This window comes from Gossypium hirsutum, chromosome A07 (assembly GCF_007990345.1).
Source record: "Gossypium hirsutum isolate 1008001.06 chromosome A07, Gossypium_hirsutum_v2.1, whole genome shotgun sequence".
In the NCBI taxonomy this organism is placed as follows: Eukaryota; Viridiplantae; Streptophyta; class Magnoliopsida; order Malvales; family Malvaceae; genus Gossypium; species Gossypium hirsutum.
Window position 1 is genome coordinate 50,294,740 of NC_053430.1, and position 16,277 is coordinate 50,311,016.

The 16,277-nt window shown below is 33.2% G+C and overlaps 1 long non-coding RNA gene across 3 annotated transcripts; it reads left to right on the top strand.

Moving 5' to 3' along the window:
* Window positions 1-3,734: 3,734 nt before the first annotated feature.
* Window positions 3,735-14,621, top strand: LOC107952749 (uncharacterized). 3 transcript variants are annotated; one of them, XR_001698901.2, is made up of 6 exons: window positions 3,735-3,987; window positions 4,542-4,604; window positions 11,923-11,988; window positions 12,110-12,474; window positions 13,010-13,588; window positions 13,754-14,621. It is a non-coding gene; the product is annotated as an uncharacterized lncRNA (long non-coding RNA). The 3 variants fall into 3 exon arrangements; XR_005930673.1 differs by having other exon boundaries at window positions 13,794-14,621; XR_005930674.1 differs by having other exon boundaries at window positions 13,010-13,085; window positions 13,450-14,621.
* The last annotated feature ends 1,656 nt before the right edge of the window (window positions 14,622-16,277 follow it).

The following is a 16,277-nucleotide window of genomic DNA, read 5'->3' on the forward strand; positions in this document are numbered from 1 at the left end:
ATAATACCCCATACCCGACCTGATCGCCGAATCTAAATTACGGGATGCCACATTGGTTGTTAGAGCAACTATGATTCAATTTACCCTTTTATATATGCTATTAACAGTTTTAATTAATCTTTTATATATGCTATTAAAAATTTTAATTAATCTTAATATGATTTTCTATCATTTTCAAGACTTATACAAGTTTACAAAAGCTCTTTTGCTAACCCGGTGTCGAATTAGGACCAAATTATAAAGTTTGTAAAATATCAGGTTGACGTTGCGACTTCGACGGTTCCTCGTTGCAACGTAACTCATTTGTGATTTCTTGTCACGATGAAAAGAGCTCGACGTCACGACATGACCGCTTGTTTCAAAATGGTTCAAATGGTACCAAATTGCATCACCTATAGACACAAACCAATACCACAATTGTACCATTTCAGCAAAGAATACCATTCCCATATACTTAATTCTAGCCTTTAGTATCATATATACATATACATTACACAAATTCATTATCCCAACTTTAATACATATGACAATTTCCACATATCAAATCATTTAAACCATTTCCATCCACGTATATCAATTTCATATAAGTATTTAACCAGATGCATTAAAATTAAACTACATTGCCAATCATGAATTCAATTTGACCATATCAATATAAATCTGACTCTGAAACCTAGGTACGTGCCATATATCAAGATTAAAAAGGGGCTATACAAACATTACTGAGTCTGAGGCTACCAATTGGATGCTGAGCTACTTCTCAAGACCTCACAATCCACCTCTACATGCGCACAGAATAAACAAACTGTACATTGAGCGGTAAAACTCAGTGGTACTTTCATGATTCAAGTCAAAGTTATAATAGCAAAAGCACACAATAAAATTCAAATCTAATGTCTAACTCATTCACATATACCAATTATGCTAATAGTTTGCATTCACATATGACATGAATATATATAGAAATTTGCATACTAATTCACTAAACTTTTTGCACATAACTTACCATGTTTTAACATTCAACATTAGGATACCAATTCTTTCATTTGTAGCATACCCAATTGAAACATATTCTCATTGACAAATTCATATGATTGTGTCATACCATACTTTTTAATACTTACCATTCCATTTTACATTCATTTCATATCCTACTTATTCAATTCATATTTCATCTATAAGCATATACCTATACATAGTTATTCATTCAATTGAATACTCAATCTCATTATACCAATTTAATCACTTTCAAGCTTAATAGCTCTATCACTTTCAAGCATGATTCTAACCGGTTCGTATAATATTTTATATACTTTCTTTATCATGAATTATAGACACACAAATATAGTTCAATATCATCAAATCATATCATACAACAATATTAATTCAAAAGTTCATACCAGTTCAATTCATACATTTTAATAACTTGCCAAAAAATCACTTTATTTCATTTTCTGATTTAAGATTTGAGTTCGACGTTTCACCCAATGAACCCTAGTAAAAGGATTTGAATACATGAGTAAACTATGTCACACCAGATAGCTCATAGGAGCTTAAACTACGCCATACCAAAGCACCGAAGTGCAAAGCCTGTAGGGATCAAATGTATAAACATTTTCAATTACATCCCTCTACCACACCAAAGTTGCTATAGAGACAAACAATACTCAATGATCTGCAATAGATGTTGGATCTCGATATAACCTGTCATAATATATGTATCATCTCATAACCTGTACAAGCGTGCATATAACCCTGTTGGCATGCCAGTCGTATCCTAGCCTTTTACTAAGTTCACATGGTCATCACATATTTATATTAGCATTAACATAACTTGTAATCCTTCATATTCGCACATCCATACCCTGTAAGCATTCACATTTACCTATCATACCCTGTAATCGATCACATTTTCATTTTCATACCATGTACACTGTATCAACAATCACTTATTTCATTTCAATTCAATCCAATTCATATATATAATTTCACATTCAATTTCACAATTTTCATTCCAAATCATCAACAACACACAAAAAACTCATCATAAAACATGTTTCAATCCGTTCTCATATTACACATCATGTTCACACTAAATCATAATACTTTTCATTTTATTCAATTCAGTCCACTATCTCAGCAATAAATATTAATCATAACAAATCCATTCATACGATAATTATTAACTCACCTCGATATTCAATCATGCAATATGACATGAATATGCAAAGAAATAAATTGATCTTGAATCATAAAAGCACAAACCAAAATCATGCAAAAAGATTCTGTTGGGTGCAATTTTTAGATAAGGGGTAGCAATTAAACACCATGATGATCAAGTTTATCTTTTAATTTCTCATATATGTACAGCAAAAGCCGTTACAAATAAATAAATGTAAGACACGGTTTTTTATAAGTGTCGAGTAGTTTGCTCAGTTTGATAGGTGTTATTCGACTTTGGATTAAGTTTAAATCAAATTTTTCGTATTTTGGTTTGACCCAAATTTAATTTATATAATAATAAAAAATATTTTTAAATTTAGATTTAACTATAAAAGATATAAAATATCAATTGAAAAATTATTTTTTTACATTTTATAATAAAATGGGTTTTTGAATGAATTGGGCTGACGTGAAAATGAGCATAAATATAAAAAGTTCAATATTCATGGAATGATTTAAGAATTAATTTAAAATAAAAATTTACGGCTATTTAATTGGATACGACCCAACCAAATTATTGTTGAAAAAAGATACTTAAATTTAACTATGGAATTATAAATAGTAATGCAAAAACATTTGTTGTTGAGCTGCAAATTTAGAAATTTCATAATTAAATTATATATTTTTGAAAGCTTATTATTTATTAATTTAAAATTTTCATATATATTAGCTTAAAATTCCGTTATTTAGGAAAGGAGTAAAGGGGTTTTAAAAAATTTTGCTGGATATTTCAAAGAGTGGACATAAAGGCAGCTTTTGTTTCCAGCTGGTGGGTGTCATTAACACTCTCGTCTTCTAAAAAGCCACTAATGTCCCAACGACTTTCTTGTCAAAATTATATACGGTAACTAGAATATTTAGATTATATTAAAGGTCCTTTTGGTTTTCATTTTTAATGAAGAAAATATGTTTGGTCTGAAAATTTTAAAAATATATGAAAATTAGAAAATAAAAACAATTCATTACTTTCACTAAAATGCTTTTGTAAATGTGAAAATGATTGGTTGTGCTTCTAACCCTATAAATACAAAAATATTTTTAATGGTTTTTTAAATACGAAATCAAGTACCTTGGTTCAAACCTATATATTTATCATGTTTCTATTATGTAAAAATAGTTATCAAATATATCTTCATGTTTTCATTATCGAAAACTATTTTTTATTTTTTATTTATCAAACATGTTTTCTAATTTTAAAAATAAAAAATGAAACCTATTTTTTAAATAAAAATATAAAATATTTTCAAAAATCAAAATTTATATCAACTTAAAATAACATAATTTTATAGAACATGAAGATTTTTTTATTAAGTTAAATATAAATGCTCTATTTTTTTTTTTTTTGAAATAAATAGATTGGGCTTTTGCTTCTCATTAATCCAAAAACCAAAAAATTAGAAAAAAACGAACATAAGTCCAAAACACCAAACAAAACCCAAAAGAAGACCCACACAAAACTAAAACATAAATGACAAATAAATTACACAAAAACCAAAACAAAGAGAATTCTAGAAGCAGTGAGACACCAACCCTTACACCCAATCAATTCCTTTGTTTTTTCTCTATCCCAAAAATATCCATCCATGCTCAAAACTGAAGGTTTTACAAAACCAATAAGGCACATCCAAAAAAGATAGATCAAACATCAAAAGAAAGAAACTCCTTTCCTCCATTCTTCAAACTTTCCCTTCTTAATCAATTCAGTTCTCTTGGTCTTCCCATCGTTGTCTTGGGATCCACAGACGAATATTGTTTCCCCTCTAGGTAAACTGATTTCCTCCCTTTCAACATTTCTATTACCAAAGCATGATTTGCTGATCTTGGAACATGATTGAAACTGATTTCTTGAAAATTACTCTTCATCTGTTGTATATTTCTTATGAAAACTCCAATCTGTGATTTATCAAGTTTCAAAGACTTATATTTCTTGACCATTGTTAATGAGTTCCCTTCGATAATGACTCGTATCCATCCATTATCAAAACCCGTACTAACCGTGAGTTGACAAGCTAAAGCTTCAGCAACAAAGGCTGACACTACTCCCTCATGGAAACTCGCATGAGTGAACAACATTGTTCCTATTTCATCCCTAGCAACCACTCTTAACACTGCTCAGAATCTTCCACCATCAAAAGCACTATCAAATTTTATTTTGATAATTGAACTCGGTGGAGCTTTCCAACTCACATCCTCCCTTCTCTTAGTACAAATGTTTTCCTCCAACCGTTTAAGTTCTTCTATATAGCTAGAAACAAAATTTGCACTGTCCGTGCCTATAATAAATTTTTTCATGAACCCTTTTGCTTCTGTCATTCCAGATAGCCCAGAGTGCACAACAGAACATATTCCTCTGATAGGTGGTGCAAGTCTCGAAAACCCAAGTAAGCCATTGTTCAAACTCCATAGCTTGAATGTTCAGAAAGTGCGAATAGTTTAATTCTCACCAAACTTCAACTGTTATAGGGCAGTGTCGAAACAAATGATCTATTGATTCCTTTACACTTCCACACCGAGGGTAGTAGGAAGTTGTGGCCAACTTCTTAAACTTTAAGTTAGCAAGCGTAGGTAGATAGTTCTAATAAATCCTCCAAATTGTAATTTTAGTTTTCCTCAGGAGGTCTAGGTTCCATAAAAGTTTGTAGAAAGCACTAGATCTGGTCTGTAATGTATAAGCAGTAGGATCTTCCAAATTTTTTTGTAAAAGTTTGTAGGCACTGCGAACCAAAAACCCCCCTAAGGTTCCTCACTCCATACCCGAAAATCTTCATGGGCTTTTTGAGCAAGCGAAAATTGAAGGATATTAACAGTGTCCGATTGCAAGAACGTATCATTTATTAACCCTTGCTTCTAGATACGCTCATTAGAATCTATTAACTTCGACACCATTAAATTCTACATATTCGACTATTTTTGGATACTTTAAAATTTGCATTACCGGGAATCCATGTATCATCGTATACTAAGATTTTATTCCTCAAACTAACATACCAGTATAAACCCTCCTTTAAAGCCCTTTTTGTCATCCAAATATTTTTCCAAGTATAAGATGAATTATTCCCTAAATGAGCATCTATAAAATCAGATCTCAGAAAGTATTTATCTTTTAGCAAATGTACAATAAGTGAATTTGGACGATTTATAATCTTCAACCCCTATTTGGCCAACAAAGAAATATTAAACTTTCTCATGTTTCTAAAACCCATCCCCCTATCCTCTTTCAATCTACACATATGCCTCCATTCGCACCAATGTATCCCTCACTTTCCCTATCTCTTTTGCCACCAATATTTTGCTATAATGTTTTCAATTTTTCCACAAAAAGACTTTGGCAACAAAAAATATGACTTGCATATGTGGGGATTGCTTGCAAGACTGATTTAATAAAAATTTCCTTTTCCCCTTGTGACAAAAGCCTCGTGCTCTAATTCTCGATTCTCTCTTGAATCCTATCCTTTAAGTTTTGAAAAGATTCTTTCTTCATTGTTCCCACTATATTTGGCAACCCTAAATACTTTTCAGCATTGTTGGAAAAACACACCTTCATCAAATTTGAAACCCGAATCTTCTCCCCCTCAGATACATTTAAACTAAAGAAAATTATTGATTTACTGAAATTCACACATTGACCAGAAAAATTCTCATATTCTTTAAGAATATCTTTCAATAAAAGATCATATCTAGTTGTTGCCTCCCCAAAGAGAATACTGTCATTCGTAAACAAGAGATGTGAGATTTTAGGCCTTTCTCTATTAGCCTTCACCCATTTCAAAAACCTTCCATCCATGGCGAACCTCATCAAAGTTGAAAGATCTTCACTACAAATGAGAAATAAAAAAAAGGACTGAAAGGGTCCCCTTGATGAAGGCCCCTTGAAGGCTGAAATCTTCTTTCTGTGCAACCATTAACCTTTACCGAATATAAATTTGATGAAATACATCTCAATATGACCCTTACCCAATTAGTAGCAAAACCCATCTTTAACATTACTGCCTTTAGAAAAGCCTATTCAACCCTGTTATAGGCTTTACTCATATCTAGTTTAACTGCCATGTAGCCCTTCTTTCCAGTGTGCTTATGGCGAAACGTGTGTAACAGTTCATAAGCGAGTAAAACATTATCAAAAATTAATCTCCCCAGCACAAAGACACTTTAAGCACAATCGGCACAGTTCCCAATAATGCTCTGAAGTCAGTTTGCTAAAAAATTTGCCACAAGTTTATATAAAATAGAACACAAACTAATGGGTCTAAAATTCATTAGGTTTTTGGGATTTAGAATTTTAAGGATAAGAACAATTTTAGTAACATTTGCATATTCAAGATCATTACTTTCATTAAGAACCCCCAAACAATAGGAGAGAGCATCATTCTTGACAATATGTCAATATTTCTGGAAAAACATAGTTGGGAAACCATCAAATCCCAGTGCTTTTATAGGCCAAATTTATTTTAATGCTGTGTAAACATCTTCCTCCGTAAACTTTGCTAAAAGGAAAAGTTCTCCTCAAGAAAGATGTTAGTATTAATCTCTGATAAAATATACGACAGATCACCAATCCCATTCAAAGAAAACATATTTTGAAAATATTTCGTAGCAAACTCCCCAATTTCATCTTCTATGCTTACTACCTTTCCATCTTCTCGCTCCAAACTTCCAATAGCATTTTTTTTTCGAGTCAAAACGTACCTATGGAAAAAAAAAGTGTCTTTATCACCTAAACGAAGCCAATTAACTATTGCCCTTTTTTCCCAAAAAGCTTCGTCCTTATCAAGCTCAAAGTTCAGTTGGATCTTAACATCTATGAGTGCTGCCAAATTATTATCATCTCGACCCTCAGCCATTAGATCTTCCTTCTTTTTAGAATGGGTACACTTCAATTCATTGCGGTTCACCTTAATCCTTTTTTCCTATTTTATCAAACTTGTACTCAATTATTTTAATTTTTCGAAAATAGATCCTCTAGTCGAATCCCAAAGTCACTTAATTTCTCCTTCTAAAGACTCCCCCATCTTCCACCACACCTCAAATTCAAAATTAGTTGCTTATTTCTTCTTGTTTCACTAACAGTGCTTAGTAGGATCGGGCAATGATCTGAGAAAGAATTCGGTAAATGTTTAATTGTCGCATGAGGGAACATACTCAACCAATCGTCATTAGCAACCCCTCTATCCAACAGCTCCTTAATATTAGTCTCGGGTCGATTTCCTCGTTCCCAAGTGAACCAATTCCCCGAGTACTCTATATCCCTTAGTTGACAATCATCAAGAGCCTTTTGAAAAGCCTCTATTCTGTGTTCCTCTCTTGGTACCCCACCAACCTTCTCAAAAGAGTATAAAACTTCATTGAAATCTCCGCACACCAACCAAGGAATTTTTTTTTCATTCCCTAACCTTCTCAAGAGATTCCATGTTTCTTCTTTAAAACTCGCGTAAGGTGCACCATAGAAACCTGTAAAACGTTAAAGCTTATCATTATCATTTTCCTTAATAAGAACATCTATGTGGTTATTGGAATAACTCTTCAACTGCACATTAACGTCCTCCTTCCAAGCTAAGCACAGCCCACCCCTTGAACCATTCGCCTCCACTTCAATTCCATAATTAAAACCACATCGCCTTCCCACCTTCTCCATTCTATTTTCATCAAGTTTAGTTTCCATGAAAAAGAGCATTTGGGGATAATCAAACTTCACCATTTGTCGAAGTCTTTGTATTGCTCATGGACTCCCCAATTCATGAACATTCCAACATAAGATTTTCATTGTTCCTGGTCAGATTGCTGATTGGCAGTCATCGATCCCTATTGAAAAGAAGCAACAATCTGCTCCTACGAATCCGACTCTATTTTCAAAACACTGAAATTGTCAGGATTCTTTTTCATAATTTTTAGTTTTTTTATTATTACCCCAATTTGAATATTGCTTTCCTACCTCTTCAGGGTCTTGTATTCCCACTTTTTGCTATCCCGTGCCATTTTCTCCTTCTTGATACTTTCCTTTTGTAATTCTAGCGATACGTTTTCAACTGGCCTTTTTTGTTTTATGACAAGTTTCCACAATTGGAATAACGAGCCCAATCTGTGATTTTATCTTATTCCATTCCTGTTGTATATTAGTCTCAATTATCTCCTTAGAAAGCTCCTCTCTCACAGTATCCTCCATAATTTCAAGGAATAAAGGAGCCACCAAATCCCCTAAATTTTGGTGATAAACAGTAGTTTCCAGAATTGGAAGTTTCTCTTCTATAGCCATTCGCTTCACCACAAACGAAACCTCCGCTATCCTCTGATCAGAAAAATCAACATAAGCACACTGCTTCAGCAATCGTTTACTCCATATCTCATTTTACCGCAGCCAAAATAGAAAGTTGTAAGTTTTCATATTTGAAAGCCACCCAAACCTTTTCCTTTACTTCCGTTGAAATGAAAATACCTCTTCTCAGAGGTTTTTGTGCATCGATTTGTGCCTTCAGTCGAAAAACATCTCCTTTTATTTCCGATCTTATCACCCCCCTGAAAGTCGAACCAATGGCATGCATAAGATCCTTTTTATCACATTCTAGCGGACAAGGACCAATCTTAAGCCAAAAAAGAGACGAAACCAATGTAATCTGATTTTGGTTTACAGGTTTCGTTAGCCTATAAAAAATGATAAGTTGTCACTTAAAAAACCATGGTCTACCCTCCATAATCATATCCAAATCCTCTTCACTGACGAATAAAATCATGAAGAGATTTTTCCCCACCACTTGGATTTCAAATTTCTTTGTCTTTTTCCAGATACTTTTTATTTGTGCCCTGAAACTGTCAGGAGTATATGACTTTTTTTGTCCAAACAGAACATATTAACGACATATTTCCAATCAGGACCAACAACGAACTCTTCATTGATAGTTGTACGAGTTCTTCCTCTAGAAGGGAGATCTCGTCCTTCACCATACTTCCCTAAAAAATGTCACCACTCACCCTCAACCCAGCTACAGTATCTTACCTTTTCTCTGAATCACTAGAAAGAAAGCACTCTCGACTTTTATAAATGCTCAAAATTTATATCACATTGAAATAACATAAATTTTAAAAAAAAAAAAGAAACACAGATATTATTATAAAAAATTTTGACTGAATTGATGTCACGAATCAAGTAGATATTAATTCAATAAAAAAAATAAACACCTCATAAATTAATTATAAATAAATTAAAAACACTAGTATTATGTAAATTTTTATTACCTTATTATCAATAACAAGTTTTTAGGAAAATAAATTAGTGATGATAATTATTTTACAAAAAAATAACTATTGAATAAAAATTTAATATTATTTTTTATTTTCACTTACATGGTTAATGTACCATAAGACAAGTAGATAACAAACATGGTATAAAATCACATAAAATATAAAAAAATTAAATATTTTATTAAATATATTTTAGTTTTGACTTAAAAAGCTCTAAATATAACAACATTTATAATGAAATTCAAATAATTTTGTGGATCTCATAAAACATTTGGTTAAAATAGTTTGACATGTTTATAATATTTTTGAGTTGGTTATAATCTGTTTTGTGTATAATATTTTATAGAAAACATAATTTGTCATTTAATAATACGAAAGATCAGCATGACTACGACGCATATTAAACATCCCTAGTATTTAACATAATATGTTACTAATTCTGGCTACTTTTTACACAGATGACAGTCCATCAACCATCATAAGAGAATTAGACTACACAAGTGAAATGTGTCTAGGTTTCAGCCATCAAATAAAAAATAGAAAACAAAAAAAATATAAAGAAGTTGTTTATACAGTTCGATTTCTCTACGTTTGTGAGGCTTAGTTTAATGAGAAATACTTATTCTTTTCAACAATAACAACAGGTGATCATAATCTGTCACGCCCCCTAACAATTTTCTTCACCATTGTAACTTGAAAACTTAATACTCTTACCACTAAATACCCTTTGTGAATTTTAGCAAGTAAAACCATAACACAAAGTTTTACTATCAAAATGCACTCATACAATAAGGTTCCTTACAAGAATAGATTAAATACTTAATTCTCTAAATACATTCACCTATACAAGTCTCTCAATTATATAGACTTATTTCGAGATTTGCTTACATATGAGGATTTATCTCAATCCCACCAATACAACAATAATATAAGTTTAATACATTATAAAAATAACAATCAAAGTAATTACAATCCAATGTCCACAACTCAAAGGATTGACTTGGGTAACGCGATCCACTCCAATGTCCAATATATGATTCCCCAGTGATATGGTCCTCTATAATGTGCTAAAAATCCTCCATACAATCAACATAACCCATATAAATTGTTTGATAAATGACCAACACTTTAAATATGGAAATTGTCTCCATACAAATTTGGTTGCTAGGAAGTGGACACTCCTCAAGCGCCAAATTGTCAGTTTCATATTTTTTAACAAACTGCAATATTTCACCCCCAATGAAGCTATTCCAATAGGTAATATCCCATGGCAAACCTGCCACAAACAACACATTATTCATAGAAATATTTTCATATATCAGAAATTTTGGAAAAAATCGGTTTAGAAAACAATTTTACTGCACAATGAAAAACTAATTTTTTTCTAAAACCCGAGTAATTATGTTATTTATAGAAATAAACCCTTTTACCAAATTCATACCTAGTTATTTTAAGAACGAAAAATTTAAGTCTTTTCTTGGCTTTTGACCAACACGATCCTCTCTGCTATTTTTGAAGCTCAACTTGCTTAGAGTGTGGACTCTAATCCACAAACTGATGAACACTATGAAATCATTCTATTGTTAGTCAATTGAAATGTCAAGGCTTAAAGGTGTACAAAGCCCTCAAACTTTTTCAAAATTTATTCGCTTGAGTACTTGAACTGTCAAAATACATCAAAAAGGCCTCAAACTTGGAAAAAAAGTAATTATGCCCCTGTTTTTTTCTTTTTGCACTTGATTGCCAAAAGGCATCAAAAAGGCCCTTTGACCGTTAATTTTAATGGTTGACCATTAATATAACGCCCTGAATAATTTAAGTATATTTTTGTGAAATTTGACATAAATATGTATTTGTTTCAGTGGCTAAGTGTTCTGATTGTGTGTTTGAGGTTTTGGGTTCAAGTCCCACATTCGAAATATTTTGTTATTTTTTATCCAAGCCTTATCCTTGTAGAGTGGGCTTATATAATTTTGTTTGTAAACTCAAGTTAGAATGAGCCTATTGGTTTGAGTGGTAAGGAGTTAGCTTGCCTAAGGTCTTGTGTTCGAATCCTCGTGCGAGTGTGGATGTTAATTTTTGTCTTAGTTGTCTGAAGAGTTTTGGTGGGGCTGGAATTCTGAAGTGGTTGGTTTGGGTTAACGGAGTAGTGGAGAATTAAAGAGATTTTAGGGATGTGTTACAAACAAATTAATTTGAGTTAAAAATATTTTATTTTCTTTTTCCCCTTAAAAAAGAAGAAAACTCTCTCTCTTCCTAACGTTACTATACTTTTTTTTGTCAAAATTTCCTTATTTCTTCCTTTTTGATTCATGTCGAAATTTCCTCTTCCAATCACGGTGTTTTACTTTTTGTTTTTGTCATACGATTTTGAAGGTAAGGGTTCGTGGTGGTGTTGTGGGAGTCTTATTTTTTTACTTTTGTTCCTACTGATGTTTGAGTTAATCCGGTGTACCGTTCTGGTAGGTGTCCTTTAATAAAATCAAGACCCTTCGATGGTGTAGTGAAGTTTCAAGGCTGCTATTGTGAAAGGTAAGCTTTTGGATCATTTTAGTGCAATTTTTTGTTGTATTTTTTGAGTTGTGCCCAAGAGGTGTCTCAGTTGGATTTGTGAATTAAAGTTAATTGTGGGTGTTTCGGTTGGTAATTTTAGGTATTGTTCACTCCGGGGGTGTGAATTCTTCAAAAACGAACTAGATGTGTGCCTTAAACATGAAAAATTGACGTTCAGCTAAAGCTAAAAAAGGGCACTGTCGACGTCACACAGGTGTGTGGCTGGCCGTGTGCGAGACATGATCATGTGTGGCCATGTGGGCCACATGGGCTAGGTCAGATTTGGTGTGTGGGCCACATAGGCGTGTGGGTTTTGGACCAGGCCATATAGCCCATATGGGTAAGGCCAATTTGGGCGTGTGGGCCTACACGGGCAAAGCACACAGACATGTTGACCCAAAATTCTAAAATTTTCCCTAGGGTCGCACGGGTCGTTCTGATTGACTGTGGACCTACCTAGGGTCGGTAAGGGCTAACCAAACCCTATTTAATGTGATTTGATATTTTGATAACTTGAACTAAGTAGGATATTGATATGTATATCTAACTGCACTGTTTAAGTTTGTATGTTATCTGTATACGAGCGGGTTAAGCATGTTAAATCTGTTGTTTCTGTATCTGTATTTTGTGTCTGTTTTTGGAGTGAGATTTGCATATATGGAGGAAGTGATTTGTACGACGACCTTTCGTCTATTAACTAGTAGCTTGGCTGCATATTATCTGTTATGTGTCACATCGACACTATATGATGTGTAGGATTGGGTGGGTGTTTTTAACCTCACATGGTGTGATGGGATGGACGGAGATGGTGTGTAGAGGATGGGGGTAGGATTCTGTATATTTGTTCTGTACATTTGATTCTGATATCTGTATCTATTAAGGATTTAGGTTCAATTCTATTTCTGACTGCATTTGAGATTCTATGAATGTTGATGACTATATCTGTTGGGTTACACACTGATTTTATGAAAACTCACATCTGTTTGTCTGTACTGTTCAGGTAATCCACAGACTTAGGCGAGTCGGTGCAACGGAGGCTCAGCGGAGACCACTCGACATAGAACTATTTTTATTTAGTAATAATGATTTTATTTTAAAATCTGGTTTTTCTTAAGAGTTTGTAATTTTTGGGACTCTTTGGATTGTATGGTTTTAGCTTTTGGATTTGGATTTTGTTTTGCTTTCTTTTCCGCAATGTTGATAAAAACACTTCACGCAAACAAATGGTTTTAACAAATGGTTTTTAGAAACACGAGCTTAGTTTCGAATAAAATAATTTTCAAACTTCCGCTGCAGATTCTTGATAACTTAAGATGGTTTCAAATAAGATTATAAAGACAAGTTTTTCTGGATATTAAGACTCTGATTGGTAAACTAATAAAATGATATGTTTTAACTTAAAAAGATGTAATTTAAAACCCTTCTTCGTAACACTTCCAGATTCAGTCAGAACGTCTAGGCCAGGTTAGGAGTGTTACATTTAATGGTACCAGCGCCAGGTTGAAAAGCTCGGGATGTGAATTTTTGAGGTCCAAAATTGTGTAAGTATGTAGTGCACTGAGTTTCCGGCGCTGATCCTGTAAGTATCTCTAAATTTAGAAAACACTGTAGTTAATACTTCTTGAAACTGTACTGAGTTAGTTAGAGACTAAAACCTTTGAAATACTTCTGAACTTCTGATAAATTAAGCATATAATATCTGCTAATAAACACTAGAATTGATGCATAAAATTTTAAAATGTAGATAAAATTCTAATTACGATGAGCGCACATGGAACATGCAGTCCAGATATTTGTGGGTGCGGTGGGCGATGTAGGGGAACTCGAGCTGAGTTTTCTTCTCTGGGAAGTATGCCGAATCTGGATACGAGTGAGATATCGGTTTCACCTGCTACTGAGACTGGGTCTAAAGCTACTCGGCTGGGGAAGATGCACTGTCTCAAGCTATGTTGAAAGTGTTGGAGAGGGTTGCTGGACCCCATTCTAGATCTGAGGGTTGTGGGTCAATTACTGAACAACTCCAGTCCAATAGAGTTGAGCTGTTTAGGGGCGTCACTAGAGTCACCCTACTGTGGCCGAGTATTGTTTGGAGGCCACTGAGAGGATAATGAACGATGTTGACTGCACTCTTGATCAAAAACTAAAAGGTATAGTTTCTTTGTTTCGCGACGAAGCTTATCAGTGGTGGTTATCGGTTGAGGAGGGTACTCAATCGAATCGTTTAAACTGGGATTACTTTAAAACTACCTTCCAGGAGAAGTACGTGGGCATGAGCTATATGGATGCTCATAGGTGGAAGTTTATAAATTTAACGCAAAGTGATAAGTCTATGTCTGAGTTTCTAAGACTGAGCCACTACGCTCGAGGCATGGTGTTATTCGTGTATGAAAAACATGTCCAATTCAAGATTGGCTTAAGGGATAGTCTGAGGGTTTTGATTGTTCCACAGAGGGAGCAAGAGTTTGTTGTTTTGGTAGATAAGGCAAAGATCGTCGAAGAGGTTAAGTGTGTAACAGCCCGATTTTGGGTTTAGTCAGAACAGTGGTTTCAGGACCACAAATCTGATGTAGAAAATTTATTTTTATTTTTTTATGGTATACAATTTTATGAAATGATTTCGTGAAAATTTCGTTCAAAAATTTTGACGTTTGGACCCTCAATTTAGTCAAAAGGACTAAATTATAAAAAGTGCAAAAGTTGAGTTCTACATGCTAGAGGTGTCTAATTGCTATGAAATTTTAAATTGGAGGTCTTTAAATGGTGATTAGACCATTAGTTAAGTTGTTGAAGAAAAATGGACATGGTTAAGTATGTTTTTAAAGTTTTTTATTAAGGGCATTTTAGTAATTTGGTATTTAAATGAATTAAAAAGCCAAATTAAAAGCCAATTTTTGTCCATCTTCCTCCCATGGCCGAATTTTACAAGGAGAAACCATCACTAGGGTTTTTCAAGCTTCAAAGCTCGATTGTAAGTCCGTTCTAGCCCCGTTTTTAATGCTTTTTATGTTTTTGAAATCCTTATAACATGATCTATCTATTTCTGCCACTAATTTAAGACATGATGAAAGTCTAAAATTTTACCCTGGGTGGATATTTGTGTATTTTGATGTCTAATGGTAGAAAATGTATGTTTGGTGTATGATAAACGACTTTTTCTAAGTGATTTTTGGTGAAAATGCCTACAAGGACTTATTTGTAAAAGTTATAAAATAAGTAGTAAAAGTGTGATTTAATGAAAAGTGTGGGCTGGTATGAGTACAATAAAGATTCAGCTAGGCTTGAGTAATTAAGAAATTTGATAAAAATTATTTTAAGAGCTTAGGTACTAAAATGTAAAAATGTGAAACTTTAGGGCAAAAATATAATTTTTTCTATAATTTGATTTTGGGCTGATTTGAATACTATAATGATTAAATAAGTTAAATGTGATATTATAGATCAAGAAAAACGAGAATTAGAATTAGAACGGGGAAAAACAAGTATTTGAATGTTAGGCCTTTTTTGCCCTTTTTTTATGTCGAGGTAAGTTCGTATATTTAATAGGCATTAAATTATATATGTATAAATGCTTAATTGATATAATTATGGTAAATGCTATATTGTTGAAATGAAATGTGAATGCTATAGAGTACGATACTATGAAAATGACCGGCGGGGCTTCAATATAGCGCAAATCCTAGTTGAACCTTAGGAATAGATAGGATACAAATGTCATGACAGTAGGGTTACTAAGACTATGTTAAGACCATATCTGGGATATGACATCTATATGAGACTTTATGTAAAACCATATCTAGGATATTACATCGATATGAGATTTCGTGTAAGACCATAGCTAGGCTATTGGCATCGATACGAGATTACATATATAACCATATCTGAGATATGACATTGGTACGGTAGTATGAGTACGAGATTCTCGAGTATCTTTTAGTATTCACTACAAGAAAATAGACTTTTAGCGGCACTTTTAGCGGCGTTTTAATAAAAAACGTCGCTAAATATTGAGAATTAGCCGCGCTTTATTAAAAACGCCGCTATATGAACACCTTTAGTGATGTTTTTTAGAAAGCGCCGCAAAAAATTATGCGTAACATCGTCGTTTTATGCTAAGCATTAGCGGCGCTTTTATAAAAATGCCACTATAGATCTACCATTAACGGCGCTTTTGTAAAAATGCCGCTATAGATCGACTAATTAACGGTGCTTATTTAAAAACACCGTGAAAGATCGAGCAATAGTGACGTATTTAAAAAAAACGCCGCTAT